General features: G+C 43.5%; 1 non-coding gene and 1 pseudogene across 1 annotated transcript; one reads left to right on the top strand and one right to left on the bottom strand.

Moving 5' to 3' along the window:
- Nucleotides 1-3,498: 3,498 nt before the first annotated feature.
- LOC140618894 (U6 spliceosomal RNA) lies at nt 3,499-3,606 on the top strand. The gene has a single exon (XR_012018892.1). It is a non-coding gene; the product is annotated as a U6 spliceosomal RNA (small nuclear RNA).
- A 2,886-nt stretch (nt 3,607-6,492) lies between these two features.
- LOC140617875 (small ribosomal subunit protein eS21 pseudogene) lies at nt 6,493-6,837 on the bottom strand (annotated as a pseudogene).
- Nucleotides 6,838-23,472: the final 16,635 nt, after the last annotated feature.

Here is a 23,472-nt window from a genome sequence, read left to right as displayed (position 1 = left end):
ATGAGGAAAAGGCCAACAGAATCACAGAGACACTGGCCATGACGTCATTAAGCCAGTGAAACAAACCAAGTAGCTCCCTGTGTTGAGATTTCCTGTAAGACAAAGTCCCCTAACCTATTAGTCTGGTTTTCTATTATTGCAACCAAGCTCATTCTTTGGCAGTACTTTAACTATCTCCACTTTGCAAGTGAGGAAAGAGAGGCTCAGACAGTTCAACTGAAACAACAATGCAAGGAGTGCTAGGGAATGGAGAAGGTTCTGAGATGCATGGAGTTGACAGGAAATTAGAGGCCTCTGCTTGTGAGGACCCTAGGGGAAGTAGTACCCTTTCTGAAGGCTCAAGAGAGGAAACAAGGCCGTCATAAAGACCTCCCTGAAGATTAATATATCTCTCTGGACAAATTTTACCAAGTATCCTTCCTCTAAATAAAGTCAACCTCAAATCAAGCCACCTTGATTGATCAATCTGCCATCTCTAAGCTGGAGATCTTTCAGGCCCTTCTAGGTCTACTACCTATGATTCTCTACCTCTTCTCTATAACCCATCTGGTATGTATAATTACATTACATGAGTACACCACATTATTATCCTGTTGATGGACCTTCAGGTTGCTTCTAATATTTCATATTTACAAACAATGATGCCATGAATAGTGTTGTACATGTCTTCTGTGCACACATATGATATTCTCTCAGATATAGATTTGGGAATGGAATTGGTGGGTCAAAGGGCATGCACAGCTTCAACTTTGCAAGTCATTGCTAAGTGGCTCCCCAGAAAGCATATTATGCATATTTGCTTAGGCATATTTGCTTCTCCCCTACTAACAAAGCATGAGAAGTCTTGGTACTCCTCATCGTTGTCAACATTTGGTATTGGTAGACTTATTAATGTTGTGATTGAGTTACAACATACATAAAGTTAAGTAAATAAAATGCACCTGTCCTAAGTGTCCAGCTTCATGCATTTTTACTTTTGTTAAAATCATGTAAACTCTTCCTGGACTATTTCCAGACCACTAGATGGCTCCTTCAGGTCCCTTTTCAGTTAAGACTCCTCAATCCCTCTGCCAAAGTAACTATCCTAATTTCTAGAAACATAAATTAGTTTTGCTTGTTCTTGAACTTCATACAATTGGAATTATACAGCATGTACTCTTTTTTTGCTTAGCTTCTTTCACTCAACTTAGTATCTGAGATTCATCCATGTTTTTTTTTATTTTTATTTTTTTATTCATCCATGTTAAAAAAAAGAGAGAGAGAAATTTACTTTGAGGAACTGGCTCCTATGATTACAGAGAGGGAAGTCTCATAATCTGCCACCTCTAAGCTGGAGACCCAGGAAAGCTGGTGGTGGTAATTTAGTCCAAGGGCAGGAGAAGATCAATGTCCCAGCCCAAACAGTCAGGAAGGGAACAAATCCTACCATCCTCCACCTTTTGTTCTATTCAGGCCCTCAAAGGATTCGATGATGCCCACCTACATGGGGGAGGATGATCTACTTTACTAAATCCACTGATTCAAATGCTAATCTCATCTGGAAATGCACAGATACTCAGAAATAATGTTTAATTTGGACACGCTGTGGCCCAATCAAGCTGACACAAAATTAAGCATCACAAAGGGTGAGGGTGGGCAGCCCGGGTGGCTCAGCGGTTTAGCTCCATCTTCAGTCCAGGGCGTGATCCTGGAGTCCCAGAATCCAGTCCAAGGTTGGGCTCCCTGCATGGGGCCTGCTTCTCCCTCTGCCTGTGTCTCTGCCTCTCTCTCTCTCTCTCTCTGTGTCTCTCACGAATAAAAAAAAAAAAAAGAACTTTGCCTAGAAAGCCATGTATTAAAAAAAAAAACAAAACAAAGGGTGAGGGTGACAAGGACTCTTTACCAACTAGAGTAGTGTCAAGAGGGGGATCTGATGTTGGTCCTGTCCCTTCCTTTTCAACTCCTGTGGTGCCTAGTAGAGGCTCTGCATTCAACAGAAGCTCAAGAAACTTGCTAAAGTGACTAATTTCATGGGGACATCTCCCAATAATAACAATTCAATATCGGGCACCTACATATGTGGGACACCTTTTTATTTACAACTTCATCTTTCTCTCTTGACAACCCTAGGAGTCTGTACCATTTTTCTCTTTCACAAAGGTGGAAACTGAAACCCACAGAGGCCCAACTTGGTCTGCCTTAGATCCTAGAAAAATGAAGTGCTGTGGGTTGAACAGCAGCCCCTCAAAAGATATACCCCTATCCTAATTCCAGAACCTGTGAACTGCAGGTACCATTCAGTTAAGGATCTTAAGATGTGGGCAGCCCCAGTGGCTTAGTGGTTTAGTGCCGCCTTCAGCCCAGGGCATGATCCTTGGAGACCTGGGATCGAGTCCCATGTCGGGCTCCCTGTGTGGAGCCTGCTTCTCCCTCTGCCTGTGTCTCTGCCTCTCTCTCTCTCTCTCTCTGTGTGTGTCTCTCATGAATAAATAAAATCTTAATTAAAAAAAAAAAAAGGATCTCAAGATGTTTATCCAGATGGGTCTTTTTTTTTTTTTTTTTTAAGATTTTATTTATTTATTCATGAGCGAGAGAGAGAGGCAGAGACACAGGGTCCATGCAGGGAGCCTGACATGGGACTCAATCCCAGGTCTCCAGGATCAGGCCCTGGACCGAAGGTGGCGCTAAACCACTGAGCCACAGGGGCTGCCCCTCTAGATGGGTCTTAAATCCTAAATCCGATGATAAACATCCTCCGAAGAGACAAGAAGAGGGAAGAGACAGAGGGAGAACAAGATGGAGACAGGATATGTCCATAAACCAGTGAACTCTCAGAGCTACCAGAAGCTGGAAGAGGCAAGAAAGGATTCTCCCCTCGAGCCTTTGGAGGAAGTGTAACCCTGGTGACTTTGATTTTGGACTCTGGTGCCCATAACTCTGCGAGAAGAATTTCAGTTGCTTTATGCTACTGGCCCACAGTAAGTTGGCACAGCAGCTGTAGGAAAGCAACACATAAGGGTGGTGGAGAAGGCAAAGGAGAATAAAGAGGGTCAGCTGCCCCTGCTGAAGCTCATGGTTCTCCATTGCCTGGCAGCTTTGTGACCCAGTCTCCTCCACTCTGCCTCTAGTTCATCTCACTGCAGCTGCAATGGTCTCCTTTCCTCATCCCTGGAATATGCTGGGCACATTCTCACCTAAGGCCTTGGTGCTTCTTGTTTCCTTTGCCTAAAATATTTGTCTTCCCCTGAACACTCAGTTTCCTGCTCCTCAGACAAGCCTCCCTGACCTCCTCTCTAGAGTGTCTCCCACCTCCCAAGTCACCCTCATCCCTCTAATTTTTCTTCATGGCCCTCACAATCACCTGATGGGACGTTTGTCCACGATACACGTGTTTACGTATATAATACCCCCTCCAACTGACATTAGCTCCTCCAGGACAGGAGCTTTGTTCATTGCTTTATCCCCAGCCTTTAGCATGGTTCCTGGTCCATGGGAGGTATTCAATAGATATTTGAATGACTACTTTCCTTCGACAGCACATAGACTAAATGTGCAACAATACAGAGAAGATCAGCATGGCCCCTGTGGAAGGTTGACATGCAAATTCATGAAGTGCTTCCTTTTTTTTTTTTAATATTTTATTTATTTATTTATTCATGAGAGACACACAGAGAAAGGCAGAGAGATAGACGAGGGAGGAGCAGGCTCCTTGCAGGGAGCTTGTTGTGGGACTCTATCCCCAGACTAGGATCATGCCCTGAGCCAAAGGCAGATGCTCACCCACTAAGCCACCCAGACATCCCAAGTACTTCCTACTTTTTAAGATTTTATTTATTTGAGAGAGTGAGAGAGCAAGATAGTGAGCATGAAGTGCAGAGAGGGGCAGAAGGAGAGGGGGAAGCAGACTCCCTGCTGAGCAAGGAGCCTGACACAGAGCTGGGCTTGATCCCAGGACCCTGGGACAATGACCTGAGCCAAAGGCAGACACTTAACTGACTGAGCCACCCAGGTACCCCAAAGTGTTCCATATTTTTGTGTGTTAACTGGAATTAAAATTAAAATTAAAAGAATAAACTAGATGACTAAAAAAAATATGTGAATGAATGAACAAATTACCTACTAATAGTGATGGGAATTAGAAGGAGGAGGGCCCAGATATGGAGCTGTCATCCAAGCTGAAGAGGAGACTGTGTGTGGGAAGCTCTTGGCCCTAACAGGGCCCCTGGCCCTCAGCCCAAGTGTGATTATGAACCTCAGAAAAGCCTTTCTCCACATGCCTCCACCTGGCTTGCCTTGTCTTTCCAGCTGGTCACAGTCCCCAAGGGTTCATTTGATTCAAACATCCCTGGGAAGGTTTGAAAGCATCCTTTGTTTCTACATTTTCTCATTTTTTCCAAGCATCAAGTATGGACAGATACACACACCCTCATGCACATATATACACACACTCTAACACATACGCTTGGCCATAACCCACAGTCTCATGGACCCTCATGGCTCAGTCTACCCATATCCAGTACTACTTGTGCACAGCTATGGACACACACTGACCCTCAGTCATTTGCACTCCCCTGTCTCACATACTCACACACAGTTAGAGTCCTGCATGTGCCGTCACACACGAGCAGGCCTCCACCCAAGGTCTCACCTAGGTAAGTGCTCACACCGACACATGGACTCACTCATCAGCTCCTCTGGGCATGTGTGCCTGGACCCTCATGCACATACAGCTTTGAACATGCCTCCAAGTTTCCTCACACACATACAAACAGGCAATAGCCTGCTGTGGTGACTCACACTTGTCATGACGACCTGTCATGATGGCCTATCATGACTTTGCATAATAGCCTAACAACAGCGATATTGACTGAACACTGGCCATGTGCCAGGTACCCTGCCCTTTGAGACCTTGTCTCATTCAATTCTCACAACCTTTGAGACCTTGTCTCATTCAATTCTCACAACAATCACATGAAATAGGTGCTATTATTAGTCCTATTTTATAGATGAGGAAACAGACCAGAGCCAAAAGAGTCCAAATGGGATTCTAACCCAGGCATCTGACTCCAGAGTTCCCCTCTCCTTTTCTGGTAGAGTATATTTTTCAAAAATGATTGCATCAACATCCCCTATCCCTCATGCTCGTCTAGAACCTTGTTACTCTTTAATCAAATGGTAGAATCTCTGGACCCTTCTCTTGAACTTGAGTGGGTCTTTGTGACTACTTCAAATAACAGTACGATGAACATGATGCCAGTATGAATCCAAAGCTAGATCATAAAAGGTGATACCAAAAAATGGCCAAGATGTAGAAACACGGGGCAGCCCCGGTGGCGCAGCGTTTTGGCACCGCCTGCGGCCTGGGGTGTGATCCTGGAGACCCGGAATCGAGTCCCGCATCGGGCTCCCTGCATGGAGCCTGCTTCTCCCTCTGCCTCTCTCTATCTCTCTGTCTCTGTGAATAAATAAATAAAATCTTAAAAAAAAAAAAGATGTAGAAACACCTGAGTGTCCACTGATGGATGAATGGATAAAGAAAAAATATGCCACTTTTCCCCACACAATGGAATATTATTCAGCCATAAAAGAGGGAAATCCTGGGGTGCCTGGGTGGCTCAGTAGGTTAGGTATCCAACTCTTGGTTTTGGCTCAGGTTATGATCTCAGGATTATGAGATCGAGCCCACCATCAGCCCAAGCCCAGCACGGAGCCTGCTTGGGATTCTCTCTCTCTCCCTCTCCCTCTGCCCTTCCTTCTGCTTGCACACACTCTCTCTTTCTAAAATAAATAAATCTTAAAAAAAAAAAAAAGGAAATCCTGCCATTTGGGATAAGATTGATGGACTTGAGGGTGTTATAAGTGAAATAAATCAGAGAGATAAAGGCAAACACTGCATGTCTTACTTGTATGTGGGGTCTCAAAAAGCCAAACTCATAGAAACAGAGTAGAATGGTGGTTGCCAGGGGCTGGGAGGTGGGGAAATGGGGAGATGCTGGTCAGGGGGCATAAACCTCCAGTTAGAAGATAAATAAATTCTAATGTACAAGGTGGTGACTATAGTTTACAAGACTGTATTGCACACTTGAAAATTGCTAAGAGAGTAGATCTTTTTTTAAAATTTTTATTTATTTATGATAGTCAGAGAGAGAGAGGCAGAGACACAGGCAGAGGGAGAAGCAGGCTCCATGCACTGGGAGCCCGACGTGGGATTTGATCCCGGGACTCCAGGATCGCGCCCTGGGCCAAAGGCAGGCGCCAAACCGCTGCGCCACCCAGGGATCCCCTAAGAGAGTAGATCTTAAAGGTTCTCATCACCACTATTACCACCACAACAAAAGAATTACTGATAATCATGTGAGGCGAATAAGTATATAGTTAATTAATCTTATTGTGTTCATCTTTTCATAATACGTATGTTTGTCAAATCATCAAATTGTATACTTTAAAGTTATACAATGTTCTATGTCCTTTATATCTCCATAAAGCTAGGGAAAAACTTTTTTTGCGGGGGGAGGGTTTTACTGTTTATTTATGACAAATGTCCTCCATCCGTGGTCTTCTCCCGTCAGAAGTTCTTTGAAATGATGCCGTCGGCCTTGGCCAGCCAGAGGATGGAGTCATCAGACTCGCCCATCCTGCGAATGGCCCCGCAGATAGCGTAGGTCTTAAACTGCCCGTTGAACCTGCCAGTCACCTTGTCAAGCTCGGCCACGTTCATCTGGATGGACGCGTGGTCCTTGGTGCCGATGATGCGGTTGCTGGCGGAGCATTTCCGCGGCACGTACAGGTCCACGAACTTGCCGGCGTCGTTCTGCATGTCGAGGGCGCACCTGCTGCTGCCACCACGAGCTAGAGCGCAGAAAGTTAGGGAAAAAAAATTTTATGTTTTTATGTTTTTATTTTTTTAAAGATTTATTTATTCATTCATTCATGATAGACACGGAGAGAGAGAGAGGCAAAGACACAGGAGGAGGGAGAAGCAGGCTCCATGCCAGGAGCCCAGTGCGGGACTCGATCCAGGGACTCCAGGATCACGCCCTGGGCCAAAGGCAGGCGCTAAACCGCTGAGCCACCCAGGGATCCCCAGGAAAAAAAATTTTAAAGAAAAAAAGGATTACACAAATTCTGCCTGGCTCTCTCTTGGGACTCTCATCCTTGGAACCCAGCTACCATGCTAGGAGGAAGTCCAGGCTACATGAAGAGGCCATGTGCAGGTGTCCCGCAACAGCCTACTGAGGTCCCAGCTGACAGCCAGCATCACCTGGCAGTCCTGTGCATGAGGAAGCCTTCAAGATGACATCAGTCCAGTCACTATCTAACTGCAACCACACAAGAGACCCAGAGTAAGAACTGCCCAGCTGAGCTCAATCAACCCCCAAACTGAAAGGTAATAATAATAATTATTATTGTTTTATGCCACTAAACATGGGTGATTTGTTACATAGTGATAGCTAACTGGATGCCAGGACAGATTACCAACAGTTAGCCTCAGACCACCATGGAGAAGTGGTGCCAAGCTCTTTGTCCTCCTTTTAGACTGTCCTCTTCTACCCCCAGGATCCAGGATCTCAGAGCACAATCCTCATGCCACATGACCACTGGTATATCCAACTCCCTATCTGGGTGTGAGCTGTTCCACCCCCAGGCACTTGTCCACTGCTGACTCTGTGATGCTTAAGGCAAGTGCTCATCACTTTATTTATTTGAGAGATAGTAAAAGAGAGAGAGAGAGAACACAAGACAGAGGAGAGGCAGAGAGAGAGAGGGAGAAGCAGACACCTTGCTGAGCGGGAAGCCCAATGTGGGGCTGGATCCCAGAACCCCAGGATCATAACCTGAGCCAAAAGGCAGCCACTTAACTGGGTCACCCAGGTGCCCCCCTGTTTACTCTTTAGTCAAATGTGTAACAATTCCAGCCCTGCCCACCTCACAAGGAGGCTGCAAGGATCCATCCTGGAAGCTTGAGTTTAAGGGGTTATTATTATTTTTTTAAATAGATTTTATTAAGTAATCTCCACATCCAGCGTGAGGCTCAAACAACCCGAGATCAAGAGTCATATGCTGGGCAGCCCTGGTGGCGCAGCGGTTTAGCGCCGCCTGCAGCCCAGGGCGTGATCCTGGAGACCCTGGATCGAGTCCCACGTCAGGCTCTCTGTATGATGCCTGCTTCTCCCTCTGTCTGTGTCTCTGCCTCTCTCTCTCTGTATCTATGAATAAATAAATAAAATCTTAAAAAAAAAAAAAAAGAGTCATATGCTCCACAGACTGAGCCAACTAGGAGCCCCACAGGGATTAGTGTTAATGCTTGCATTTTAGGATCCCAGTGGCAACTAGAAGATAGGTAAATATAACCAACACAGGAAGTCCTGCAATGTGGAGACATCTAGCATAGAGGCAAACAACTCAGTGGCTGCAATGCAAATAAGAATGGCAACAAATGGGACGCCTGGGTGGCTCAGCGGTTAAGCACCTGCCTTTGGCCCAGGGTGTGGTCCTGGAGTCCCAGAATCGCGCCCCACATTGGGCTCCCTGCATGGAGCCTGCATCTCCCTCTGCCTGTGTCTCTGCCTCTCACTCTCTGTGTCTTTCATGAATAAATAAATAAAATCTTAAAAAAAAAAAAGGAAGAATGGCAACCAATGATGATTGGGATGATCCTGGACTGTTGAGAAAACTAAGCCAGAGATCAAACTGCCAGAACAACTTAAGTGGGCCAAGGGCCAGGATGTATGTTGGCCTGGAGAACTTACACACCATCTAGAGAGAGCAGCTAACATCTGACTTGCCCACCCATTGTTTTTTTTTTTTTTTCCCACCCATTGTTATATGACAACATACACTCAATTCCCAGATCTGATCTTTTTTTTTTTAAAGATTTATTTATTTATTTATTTATTTATTTATTTATTTATTTATTTATTTATGATAGACACAGAGAGAGAGGCAGAGACAGGAGGAGGGAGAAGCAGGCTCCATGCTGGGAGCCCGACGTGGAACTCAATTCTGGGACTCCAGGATCGCGCCCTGGGCCAAAGACAGGTGCTAAACCGCTGAGCCACCCAGGGATCCCCCCCATCATTTTTTCAAGAGAACTTAGAAATATGGATTTCTGTCGGAACTCTTCAAATTTAAAAAAATGGGCAATTAATTCATACTTCATACCTTCTTTTGGGGGCAACTGATACAAAGTATCAGAAAACATCATCTACTGGGCAAACATCCCAAGGACTACCTTCCAGTCCAAAAATCTTGACCAGGTGGCTCCCCTGGGCCAGTCCTGAAGCCAGAGGCTGGGATGCAGATTTGCCCAAGACCTGGTGGCTGCTCTGGAGGAGTCTTGGCCTTCTAGGCGTTTAATCCTCTGTGAAGAATTTAGAGGCACAATATTTATAAAGCTGTTTGCCCAAACCAAAACAATATAGTATGGTCTATGAGGGCACACTACCAGAAAGTTCTTCTTGGGCAGGAAGCACTAGGATACTTAGATAGATTTTGAAGGCAGTGGGGAGAGTGATACTATATGGTTGCCCCTGTCAGGGTCCCCTTCAGTGTCAGGAGGGGAAAGAAGAAGGGTATCTATGCGTGGGAAGCAGAAGTGATCACAACCAAAGCAGCAGAACCCTGGTACCATGAGTCTACACTTTGGAGCTAGATGGAACTGAGTTCAAAATAAATAAAAAAAATTAAAAAAAAAAAAAAAAAAACGAAAAAAAGGGATCCCTAGGTGGTGCAGTGGTTTAGCGCCTGCCTTTGGCCCAGGGCGCGATCCTGGAGGCCCAGGATCGAGTCCCACATCGGGCTCCCTGCATGGAGCCTGCTTCTCCCTCTGCCTGTGTCTCTGCCTCTCTTTCTCTCTCTCACTGTGTGCCTATCATAAATAAATAAAAAAAATTAAAAAAAAAATACGGAACTGAGTTCAGATCCTGACTCTGCAGCTTATCAGCTGGGTTTTCCTGACCTTCGTTTCCTTATCTACAAAATGTAGTTAATGATTTTTTTATCCCATAGGATTATTGAGGGGGTTAAACAGGATAATCTACATGGAGGTTTTTTTTTTTTTAAGATTTATTTATTTATGATAGACATAGAGAGAGAGAGAGGCAGAGACAACAGGAGGAGGGAGAAGCAGGCTCCATGCCGGGAGCCTGACGTGGGACTCGATCCTGGGACTCCAGGATCACACCCTGGGCCAAAGGCAGGTGCTAAACCACTGGGCCACCCAGGGATCCCCTACATGGAGGGTTTGAAAGAGTTCCTGATGTTAGCTGCTATTTTCCCTCACTTTTTTTTTTTTTTTTTTTTAAACTCTGCCATGACTACTTTCAAATGTTTCCATGCTGGAGCAGGTCTCTTTCTGCTTTCTCTGCCTGGTTCTTTCTAGACCCAGATAGGTGCCTCTTTCTCTGAGAAACCTCCATAGTCTCCAGGCTGATACATCATTCCCTCCCTCCCTTCTGGATGCTTTGCTTAGGTGTGCCTTGGTGTCCATGGTCTAAGTGGTGGTTCTTGGTGAGTCTTTCTCCCCCAGAGGTAGGAAGTTCCTGGAGGGCAGGAGCCAGCTCTGAGTCATCCATGTTCCCCAGTAGTCTGCTCTCCAGTGGGTGGCCAGCAATGTTTGTGGAATAAAGGGAGGGGAAGAAGAAGGGAGGGGTGTTACAAACAGCTCACAGAGCGTTGGTTGAACCTTGGGCTTCAGGGCTGTGACAGTTAAAGCATAGGTCAAGGGCCAATCTTTGTCGAACACCTAAGTGGGAGTAAGTGTGTACTGAATATATGAATGAATGTGTGTGCATGTGTATGAGTGAGTGAGAATATAAGTGTATTTGTGTGTGATGGCCAGGAAAATGTGTATGTGTGAATGAGCATGTGTATGAGGGTTTATATAACTGCCTTTATTTTATTTTTAATTTTTTTTAAAGATTTTATTTATTGGGACACCTGGGTGGTTCAGCGGTTGAGTGTCTGCCTTCAGCCCAGGGCATGATCCTGGAGCCCCAGGATCGGGTCCCACGTTGGGCTCCTTGCATGGAGCCTGCTTCTCCTCCCTCTGCCTGTGTTTCTGCTCCTCTCTCTGTGTCTCTCATAAATAAATAAATAAATAAATAAATAAAATCTTTTTTTTTTCCCCCACTAATATGGAGCTCCACAGGAAAGGGGTCTTTGTGTCATTCCTCCTTGTGTCTTCTTCACATACAGCATCTGGTACTTCCCAGTGTTGGTGGGGTATTGGGAAGAGCATGATAGGAAAACAGAATAGCACAATGCTTATCAAGAGGGGTCCAAGAGTCAGATGTTATCAGTGCTTCCTAACTTTGGGCCAGTTGACCACTATAAACCTCTGTTTTTTTCATCTGTAAAATAGGTATAATCGCAGCATCTAACCTATAGGGTGGAGCATAGAAAGTACTTAGTAAATATCAGATAGTATTATTATAGTGAATGTCACTATCCACTGCCAGAGCAGATGCTTCCTTGGGCTAAAAACTCTCTCTCTTTTAAAGATTTTATTTATTTATTCATGAGAGACACACATACAGAGAGAGAGAGAGAGAGAGAGAGAGAGGCAGAGACATAGGCAGAGGGAGAAGCAGGCTCCATGCAGGGAGCCCGATGTGGGACTCGATCCCAGGATTCCAGGATTCCAGGATCACGCCCTGAGCCGAAGGCAGAGGCTCAACCGCTGAGCCACCCAGGCGTCCCTAAAGACTCTCAAAACAAGTCAACAGACTACTAACCTTATCCATCAAAATTCTCTCTTAGTTTCTCCTACAAGAAGGAGCAATAAACTATTTTGTCTCCTTAAGGCAGCTGGGAGGTTTATGCCATCACAGGACTTTGGTAGGCAAAAGCGAAACCTAGGAGCAGGGTGCCCTCTCCTGGAAGTATGGGGTAAAGGTTGGCTCCCTACATTAGTCACTGACCTCTTAGGTGGCAGATGCTGTCAGGATTGCCAGCAAACAGAGCCCACAGAGGGGCAGCCAAGGGGGAGGGAACTTTTACAGCTGCCTAGCATAAGCTCCCTCTCTGCACCTCCCGGCCTCACCGCTGCTCATCCGCTGCTGGACTCCTTCCTCAGATCTCACTTTAGGACGGCCAGACTGGGCCAGGCACTCCTGTTACAAGTTCTCAGAGCAAACTGTATTCATTTTGCATTCTTCTGTGTGATTATTTATTTATTTATTTATTTTTTTTTTTAATTTTTATTTATTTATGATAGTCCCAGAGAGAGAGAGAGAGAGGCAGAGACATAGGCAGAGGGAGAAGCAGGCTCCATGCACCGGGAGCCCGATGTGGGATTCGATCCCGGGTCTCCAGGATCGCGCCCTGGGCCAAAGGCAGGCGCCAAACCGCTGCGCCACCCAGGGATCCCTTATTTATTTATTTATTTATTTATTTATTTTTTTTTTTTTCCTTATTTATTTATTTTTAAAAAAGATTTTATTTATTCATGAGAGTCACAGAGAGAGAGAGAGGCAGAGACACAGGCATCGGGAGAAGCAGGCTCCATGCAGGGAGCCCAATGTGGGACTCGATCCCAGGTTTCCAGGATCACGCCCTGGGTCAAAGGCGGTGCTAAACCTCTGCGCCACCGGGGCTGCCCATAAATAAAATCTAAAATTTTTTGTTTTAAGTTCAATTTAATTAACATATACCTTATTATTAGTTTTAGAGGTAGAATCCAGTGAGTCTTCAGTTGCTTACCTTACCCAGTCCTCATTATTTTGAGTGCCCTCCTTAATGCCCATCACCCAGTTGCCCCACCCCCTACCCACCTTCCCTCCAGCAACCCTCAGTTTGTTTCTCATAGTTAAGAGTCCCTTATGGTTTGCCTCCCCGTTTCTCATTTTATTTTTCCTTCCCTTCCCCTATGTGCATCTGTTTTGATTCTTAAATTCCACATATGAGTGAAATCATATGGTATTTGTCTTTCTCTGATTGACTTAGCTTAGAGTAATGTGCTCAAGTTCCATCCACATCATTGTAAATGGCAAGATTTCATTCTTTTTAACTGCTGGTTGTTTTCTTGACTCAAGAAAACATCCAGCCCCCTCATGGGAGGGCTCCAGTTTCAGCCGGGGACGTTAGAGACCTGGATTTGCAGAGTTCCTGATCCCTACTCCAAGGATAGCCAGGTCTGTGGGCTGAAGCCAGGACACACCACAAAGTGGGTTCCTGAGCCTACATCTGAGAGCGTTAATTCATTCCACAAATATTGGGTGCCTTCTGTGTGCTGGACACTGAATGGACATTGGGAATATGGCAGTGGGCAAAACCAGACACATTCCTGACTCTTGGAAGTAGTGGGACTGTCAGACACATAATCGGACAATTTTGACATAATGATATGTAGCTGTGCACACCCCCATTTGAGTCTGAGGATTCCCGAAAGTGTGTCTGTGGGTGGGTGCAGCTGGCTCCTGGAACTCTCATAGGCCCTCTCACCACTTGTGATGTAGTGGTCTACGATGAGAGGACTGAGGGGGTTTGGGTGAGTTCTGTTCCAAGCTCTCCGAGAAATCCCACACCTCTGTACCCAACCTGTGTGGATCCCAGCACTGACATCAAGGCCCACCCAAGGGACACTTACAAACATGAGGGGGCCTGGAAGGAGGGTCGTGGAAGGACTTGAGGAGGTGGGGAGACACCCTGATAGGGTGGAACAGTGGGAAAGGTCTCCCTAGAACTGCATGAGTCCACCTCACCCCCATAGTCAGGATCCTCAGGATCTGGATCCCAATCCCCCATCTGGCAGCCTCCCAATGAATTCTGAGTCTATGTGCTGGTCCCTGGGACTTGGGCAATCCAGAGGGCCCTTTGGCCAATGGGAGGGCTCCTTCCCTCTCCACCCCTCTCCGCTGTCCAGGCTGGAGGCTTAAGTGTCTGCAAAAGCAAACACCCAAAGGGCAGGTTCAAAGGGCAGACAGTGTGGCAGGCTACAGGGCCCAGCCTGTCTCTGCTTATTACTTAGGTTGCCCCACAGCCTCCCCGGAGCCCTAGGTTGGTGTCTGGGCTGGGAAAAGGCCAGCCTGACAATTTTTTGTCCACTGTGGCACTGAGCATGAATGGGGGTCCCTCCAGGAAGCGCTGTTCATTGCTTGTGTATTCAGCCTGATTTTTTTTTTAAGATTTTATTTACTTATTCACAAGAGACACAGAGAGAGAGAGAGAGAGAGGCAGAGACACGGGCAGAGGGAGAAGCAGGCTCCATGCAGGGATCCCAATGCGGGACTCGATCCTGAGACTCCAGGATCACACCCTGGACCGAAGGCAGGCACCCAACTGCTGAGCCACCCAGGCATCCCTCTTTTTAAAAAAAAATTTTTTTTAATATATTTATTTATTGATGAGAGACACACAGAGAGAGGCAGAGACACAGGCAGAGGGAGAAGCAGGCTCCCTGTGGAGAGCTGGATGTAGGACTTGATCCCTGGACTCCGGGATCATGACTTGAGCCAAAGGCAGATGCTCAACCACTGAGTCACCCAGGTGCCCCATCTTTTCCCTTTTAAACACATAATGACATACCAGACACACTGTTGTGCACGGGTGCTTTCTTTCTTCTTCACTTAACATTTTATCTTGAAGATCAAACGTTCAATATCAATAGATAAACATATTCCTTTTTTTTTTAAATAAAGATTTTATTTATTTATTCATGAGATACACACACAGAGAGAGGCAGAGACACAAGCAGAGGAAGAAGCAGGCTCCATGCAGGGATCCTGATGCGGGACTCGATCCCAGGATGCTGGGATCAGGTCCTGAGCCAAAGGCAGATGTTCAACCGCTGAGCCACCCAGGTGCCCCAATAAATAAAATCTTTATTTTTATTTTTTAATTTTTTTATTTAATTTTTAATTTTTTTTTAATTTTTTAATTTTTATAAATAAAATCTTTAAAAGAAAATCCACATACAGTTTAATGCAATTCCTACCAGCATGCCCGCAATAATTTTTTAGATGTAGACAGGATCATTCTAAAGTTTATGTGAAAAAAAAAAAAAATAAATAAATAAATAAATAAAGTTTATGTGGAGGGCAGCCCAGGTGGCTCAGTGGTTTAGCGCCGCCTTCAGCCCAGGGCCTGATCCTGGAGACCCGGGATCGAGTCCCAAGTTGGGCTCCCTGCACGGAGCCTGCTTCTCCCTCTGCCTCTCTCTCTCTCTCTCTCTCTCTCTCTGTGTCTCTCATGAATAAATAAATAAAATCTTAAAAAAAAATAAAGTTTATGTGGAAAGACAAAGTAACTAGAATAACTAAAATAGTTTTTCAAACTCGGATAAATTAATTTACCTGATCTCAAAACTAATTGTATAGCTACAGAAATCAAGGCTGTAGTACTGGCAGAGGGACAGGCACATGGATCAGTGGAATAGAAGAGGGAATTCAGGGCAAATTGAACTTAAATTAAAAAAATATTTTTAAAGATTTTATTTATTTATTCATGAGACACACACACACACACACACACAGAGAGAGAGAGAGAGAGAGAGTCAGAGATACAGGCAGAGAGAGAAGCAGGCTCCATGCAGGGAGCCCGATGTGGGACTCGATCCTGGGTCCCCAGGATCACACCCTGGGTTGAAGGAGATGCTCAGCCGCTGAGCCACCCAGTCGTCCCTAAATAAAATATTTTTAAAAAAGAAAAAGAAGAAAGGGAACTCAGAAATAGATGGAAATAAATGTGCCCAGCTGATTTTTGATAAAGGTGCAAAACCAGTTCAGCTGAGGAAACATAGCCTGCTTAACCAATGGTGCTGAAACAACTGGAATGTCCATTGCACACTCAGGAGCAAAAAAAGACACCCAAAAACCAAACCAAACCAAAAACAAAAACAAACTGCACACCATCTACCAAAATTAACTCGAATAGATCATGGACTTAAATGTAAAACCTAAAACTACAAATGTTTTAGAAAACATCATGGGAGAGAATCTTTGAGCTCTAGGGCTTACACAGAGTTCTTAGACCTAACACCAAGAAGCATGATCCATAAAAGGAAACACTGATAAACTGGACTGCATCAAAATTGAAAACTTTTGCTTTGTGAAAGACCCTGTTAAGAGGATAAAAAGACAAACTACAGACTAAAATAATATATTTGTAAACCATATATATGACACATGGCTACTATCTAGAATATACGAAAAACTCTCAAAACTAAACAATAACTACACCACCACCAAATAACTCCAATATTCCTCTCCCAAATAATCCAGTTAGAAAATAGGCAAAAACGAGAAAGATATATTTCACCAGGAGGATATACAAATGGCAAATATACATATGAGAAAATGTTCAACATCATTTGCTGCCAGGCTAATACAAGTTAAAACCACAATGAGGGGCACCTGGGTGGTTCAGTGGTTGAGCATTTGCCTTTGGCTCAGGTCATGATCCCGGGATCCTGGGAATGAGTCCCGCTTTGGGCTCCCCATAGGAAGCCTGCTTCTCCCTCTGCCTGTGTCTCTGCCTCTCTCTCTGTGTCTCTCATGAATAAATAAATATTTTTTAGAAAACCCAATGAAATATTATTATACACCTATCAGAGTGGTTAAAATAAAAAATGGTGACAACACCAAATGCTCACAAGGATACAGAGAAACTGGATGACTCCTATTTTGCCGGTGGGCACATAGCACAACTGTACAGCCCCTCTGGAGAATAGTTTCGCAGTTTATTCTTATAAAACTAAACATGCAATTACCACACAGCCCAGCAATTTCACTTTTTAAAAAAGAGATTTTAAGTATTCCCCATACCCAATGTGGGGCTTGAACTTACAATCCTAAAATGAAGGGGATCCCTGGGTGGCGCAGTGGTTTGGCGCCTGCCTTTGGCCCAGGGCGCGATCCTGGAGACTCGGGATCGAATCCCACGTCGGGCTCCCTGCATGGAGCCTGCTTCTCCCTCTGCCTGTGTCTCTGCCTCTCTCTCTCTCTCTGTGACTATCATGAACAAATAAATAAAATCTAAAAAAAAAAAAAAAAAAACAATCCTAAAATGAAGAGTTTTATGCTCTACTGACTGAGCCAGCCAGGTGGTCCCCAGCAATTCTATTTCTGAGCATTCATCCTTGAAAAATTAAAACTTACATTCACATAACAACCTGTACATGGATATTCATAGCAACTGTATTTATTTATTCATTCATTCATTCATTCATTCATTCCAGTCAAAAACTGGAAACAACCCAGATGTCTTTCAATGGACGACTAGTTAAACCAATTAGTGCATCCACAGCAAGGAATACTACTCAGCAATAAAAAGGAATGAAATTTTTTTTTTTTTTTTTGGGGAATGAACTTTTGATAAATGGACCAAACTGGATGAATTTCCAAAGAATTATGCTGAGTGGGAAAAGCCATCCAAATAGGTGATATAGTGTAGGGTTCCATTTATATAGCATTCTTGAAATGACAAAATTATAGAAATGGACTATAGATTAGTGACAGGGGAATAGAAGGAGAGAAGTGGGTGTGGCTATAAAAGGTCAACATGAGGGATTCTTGCGGTAATGGAAATGTTCTGTATCTTGACTGTATCAACATCAATATCCTCGTTCTGATATTCTGCATAGTTTTGCACGATATCACCACTGGGGGAAACAGGGTAAAAGGACCATGGGATCTCTCTGTATTATTTCTTACAACTGCATGTGAATATTCAATTACCTCAAAATAAAAAGTTTATTTAAAAAAGGATAATGTGGGATACCTGGGTGGCTCAGTGGTTGAGCATCTGTCTTTGGCACAGGTCATGATCCCGGGGTCCTGGGATGAAGTCCCACATCGGACTCCCCGCAGGGAGCCTGCTTCTCCCTCTGCCTGTGTCTCTGCTTCTGTGTGTCTCTCATGAATAAAAAAAATAAAATCTTAAAAAAAAAAAAGGATAAAGCTTATGGTTGGAGAATGTATGGCCAAGTTTTTTCACCCAGTAAATTAGAAAATATTTGAAATATTATAATTGTATCCCAATTTTGGAGAATATCAAGAACAGGAATCAAATTTCTGGAGGGTAATTTGACAAGTTGGATCAAGACTTTGGCAAATATTGGGGTGCCTGGGTGGCTCAGTGAGTCAAGCCACTGACTCTTGGTTTCAGCTCAGGTCATGATCTCAGTATCATGAAATGGGTCTGGGCTCTGCACTCAGTGGGGAGTCAGCTTGAGATTCTCTCTCTCCTTCTTCCCTTCACTCTCACATTCTCCCTCTCTCTCAAATAAATAAATAAATAAATAAATAAATAAATAAATAAATGTTTTTTTAAAGGATGTTGACAAATATTGATATTCCTTAAGCAAGCTATTCTATTTCTGTGTATTTATCTGAAGCCATAACATATCAAAGGTGGGACACATTAATGTCTTACTTGTAACAGGGAAACTGAAACAATAGACGCCTCCGATACATAAATTGTGATACACCCATAGGCTGGAATTTCTGTAATAAGAGATACTGCATAATATAGGAGTTAAGAACAAATTCTGGAGTATGACCACCTGGCTTGAAATTCCAGTTTCTTTACATATTAACTGTGTGACTATGGCAAAGTTACTTAACCTCTCTGTGCCAGTTTCTTCATTTGCATTATAAGGAAAACCTACTTAATATTATTATTATGGGCAGCCTGGATGGTTCAGCGGTTTGGCGCCACCTTCAGCCCAGGGTGTGATTCTGGAGACCCAGGATCAAGTCCCACATCGGGCTCCCTGCATGGAGCCTGCTTCTTCCTCTGCCTGTGTCTCTGCCTGTGTCTCTGCCTCTCTCTGTGTCTCTCATGAATAAATAAATAAAATCTTTTAAAAAAATATTATTATTATGATTAAATGAGCTATTATTTACAAAGGCCTTTTAATACAACCAGGCATAAATGAGAGCATTATGAAGCTAGCTCATGTGATAATTTTAGGTATAAAAAAATAAGATAGTTTATACAATATGATCTTAGATATATGTAATGAAAAGAGACTAGGAAGAAATTTATCACAATGGTAATAGTCATAATCTCTGAATAGTCATCTCTCTGAATTAGTTTGTTTCTTTTTTATATTTTTCTATATTTTTTACATTTCACATAATGTATCTGTTTAATAGGAAAAGTTATTAATTTTCCAAAATGAGAAAATGGACTCAAAAGTGCTTTGTAACCTGTAAAGTGCTGTATCCATGTGAAGGTAAAGTGCTTTTCTTTTTTTTTTTTTTTTTGTAAAGTGCTTTTCGATTAGCACTAACCCTCTAAGGTGATATTATTCTTTAAAAAAATTTTTTTTTAAATTTATTTATGATAGTCACAGAGAGAGAGAGAGAGAGAGACAGAGACATAGGCAGAGGGAGAAGCAGGCTCCATGCACTGGGAGCCCGACGTGGGATTCGATCCCGGGTCTCCAGGATCGTGCCCTGGGCCAAAGGCAGGCGCCAAACTGCTGCACCACCCACGGATCCCAAGGTGATATTATTCTTATTCCCATTTTACAGGAGAGGAAAACAAGGCTCAGAAAGGTGATGTGCGGGGATTCCTGGGTGGCTCAGTGGTTGAGCGCCTGCCTTTGGCCCAGAGTGTGATCCTGGAGTAGAGTCCCGGGATTGAGTCCCACATTGGGCTCCCTGCATGGAGCCTGCTTCTCTCTTTCCCTGTCTCTGTCTCTCTTCTCTCATGAATGAATAAATAAAATCTTAAAAAAAAAAAGAAAAAAAGAAAGGTGATGTGCCTCCCCAAAGTTCACAGCAGGAGTGTCGACAAGGTAGTTTGAGACTTGACAGGCAATGGGCCAGGTGGAAGTTATCTCCACCAGAGAAGTATGACAGTAAAAGGGGAATGGCAATCAATTTTGAAGAAACAAACTGGAAAATAAAGTATCTCACAGTATATGGCACAGAATCAATAGACTGTGGTAAACTTTCAGTGGAATTTTTTTTTTTTAAGATTTTATTTACTTATTCATGAGAGACACAGAGAGCAACAGAGACACAGGTAGAGGGAGAAACAGGCCCCATGCAACAGGGCCAAAGTGGGACTTGATCCCTGGTCTCCAGGATCATGCCCTGGGCTGAAGGCGGTGCTAAACCACTGAGCCACCCAGGCTGCCCATCAGTGGGATGTTCTTGCTAGGTTTGTCCAGGAACCTTTTGCTCCAATAGTAAAGAAATGTACATTTCAACAATGTATCATTTTCACCTACTACATCAGCAAAAAACAAAACAAAGAAAAACACACAAAAAACCCCACAACAAAAACAAGGATAATATGCATGCTGGTAAACATGCAGTAACATGAACTCAGACACTACAGATGATTTTTAGAAAATATGGCAATAAAATCAGGAGGAGCCTTTAAAATGCTTACGTCCTTTGATCTAGTTACTTTACTCTAAATTCTAGGATTTTTTTCCCTCAAGGGAATGATCCAAAATATATAGGGAATTCAGCATTAATAAGTAACTCATGGCAGTCCTAATAATGAAAAGATGGGGAAAAAAACCCAAAACCCTGTGTGATACATCCACTCCATATGAAATTTATTTTTTTTAAAAGATTTTATTTATTTATTCACAAGATACACAGAGAGAGAGGCAGAGACATAGGTAGAGGGAGGAGAAGCAGGATCCATGCAGGGAGCCTGATGTGGACTTGATCCTGGGACTCTGGGATCATGCCCTGAGCTGAAGGCAGACGCTCAACCACTGAGCCATCCAGGCATCCCCCATGTGAACTTTATTATTATTTTTTTTATTTTTATTTTTTCCATGTGAACTTAAAAAAAAATAACCTCATACATACTCTTTTATTTTGCTGGGGGATAGATTACATGGATGTATGTATTTGTCAAGATTCATCTGTATAATTTTTTTTAATTTTTAATTTTTAATTTTTTATTTTTTTATGATAGTCACAGAGAGAGAGAGAGAGAGGCAGAGACACAGGCAGAGGGAGAAGCAGGCTCCATGCACCGGGAGCCTGATGTGGGATTCGATCCTGGGTCTCCAGGATCGCGCCCTGGGCCAAAGGCAGGCGCTAAACCGCTGCGCCACCCAGGGATCCCAAGATTCATCTGTATAATACTTAAGTTCTGTGTATATCACTGTTTACAAATTATATACTCTTGAATAAGAACACGGTGGTGGGGGGACTTCCTCTACCAGATATCAAGATTTACTATGAAGTTTTAGGGGCTTCTGGCTGGCTTAGTTGGTAGTCCATGCAACCCTTGATCTTAGGGTCATGAGGTCAAGCCCCACATTGGGCAAGGAGCCAGCTTAATAAAAAAGATTTACTATAAAGCTTTAGTCTTTTAAACAGGGTAGAGAAAAAAAAATAAACAGGGTAGAGTTGGCATAGTTCAATGCATCAAAATAGAGAGTGCAGAAATAACCATGTATGTATGGACACTTAATCTATGATGAAGATGACACTATACATCCTTGGGGGAAGGATGCACTATTCTTTTTTTTTTTTTTTTAAGATTTTATTTACTTATTCATGAGAGACAGAGAGAGAAGCAGAGACATAGGCAGAGGGAGAAGCAGGCTCCTCACAAGGAGCCCAATGCGGGACTTGATCCCAGGACCCTGGGATCACGCCTTGCGCCAAAGACAGATGCACTGGGACAACTGCTTACCCATGTGGGAAAAAAGGTTTTTTTTTTTTTTTTTTAAGATTTATTTATTTACTTATGATAGACAGAGAGAGAGAGAAAGGCAGAGACACAGGCAGAGGGAGAAGCAGGCTCCATGCCAGGAGCCTGACATGGGACACGATCCTAGGACTCCAGGATTGCGCCCTGGGCCAAAGGCAGGCACCAAACCGCTGAGCCACCCAGGGATCCCCCTCATGTGGGAAAAAAGTGAAAGAGAATTCCTATCTCATACCAACCACATACATAACTGAATCATAAAACTTTGGGAAAACAATCCAGAAGAAATTCTTTATGACCTTGGGATATATAGACTTCTTAAAACAAGACAAAAACTCCCACTAACTCTAAAGGAAAAGATAAATTTGACTACATTAAAACTAAGAATTTCCACTTAAACAGGTTGAGAAGACAAACCACAAACCTGGAGAAGATATCTGCAACACATATGGTTAGTAAAGGACTAGTATTCAGAACATGCAAAGCATTCCTATTAATTTAAAATGAAAAACAAACCACTTATTTTTAAGTGGGAAAGACATGAGTGGAACTTTTACAGAGAAGGGACCAGACAGGATTTATATGAGTACATGTGAATAGGTGTGCAACCTCATTAGTAGTCACAGAAATCCAAACTACAACCACAATGAGAGATCATCTCATACTTACCAGGTTGGCAGAAAATAAAAATTGATAACAGGATGTGCTGGCAAGGGGGGTAGAACAAGAATTTTTATCCAAAGTTGGTAGGAATATAGACTGATGCGACCATTTTGGGAAACTGTTTCATATTACCTAGCTAAGCTGCACCTGAGCATAAGTGAAGAATGTTCGAGCAGTATTATTTGTAGTAGAAAAAACTGCAACAACTCAATGCCTATCAACAATATCATGAATTAGAGGCGCTTGGGTGGCGCAGTCAGTTAAGTGTCTGCCTTTGGCTCAGGTCATGATCCATGGGATTGAGCCCAACATTGGGCTCCCTGCTCAGTGGGGAGTCTGCTTCTCCCTCTCTCTCTGCCTGCCACTCTGCCTAGTTGTGTTCTCTCTCTGTCAAATAAAGTCTAAAAAAATTGTAAATTGTGGTATATATATACAATGGATTATACAGAAAATAAAGGAACCATAGCAACATCATCTACAAGAATGACTCAAAAACAATGTCGAGAGAAAAGCAAGTTGCAGAAGAATATATACAGTATGACTGCATTTATGCAAAGGCAAAAACCAGTCAAAACTAAACAATTTGCTGTTTAGAGATAGTAATATAGGTAGTAAAACCCATTAAGAAAAGCAAAGAAAAAAAAAAAAAAAAAGAAAAGCAAAGGAATGATTAAGACAAAATTCACTGTAGGGGCAGCCGGGGTGGCTGAGCGGTTTAGCACCGCCTTTGGCGCAGGGCATGATTCTGGAGACCCGGGATCAGCATCGAGTTCCATGTCGGACTCTCCCATGTAGAGCCTGCTTCTCCCTCTGCCTGTGTTTCTGCCTCTCTGTCTCTCATGAATAAATAAATAAAATCTTAAAAAAAAAGACAAAATTCACTGTAGCAATAACTCCCATGGTGGGGAGAAGGGGCATGTGATTGAGAAGAGAAACAGGTGGCTTCTGGCATAAGGCAGTGTTTTAATCCATGGACACATGGATCAACTTGACAGAAATGGTCACAACAGAAGTGGTGAAATGGCAGAGGAAGGAGGAGCAGAGAAAGAGGAAAAAGGAACATCAACCGTTAAAGGCACTAGAGAAAGGCGAAGTTGCTAAGGTCAGAGAAGAAACTGAGTGAACAGGAATAAATACTGATAGGAGAGGCAGGAAAGAGAAAGCCAAAGGCATATTTATGTTGCAGGGAGGTGGGAA

This window comes from Canis lupus, chromosome 26, assembly GCF_048164855.1.
Source record: "Canis lupus baileyi chromosome 26, mCanLup2.hap1, whole genome shotgun sequence".
In the NCBI taxonomy this organism is placed as follows: Eukaryota; Metazoa; Chordata; class Mammalia; order Carnivora; family Canidae; genus Canis; species Canis lupus.
This window is presented reverse-complemented; position numbering and strand designations above follow the sequence as displayed.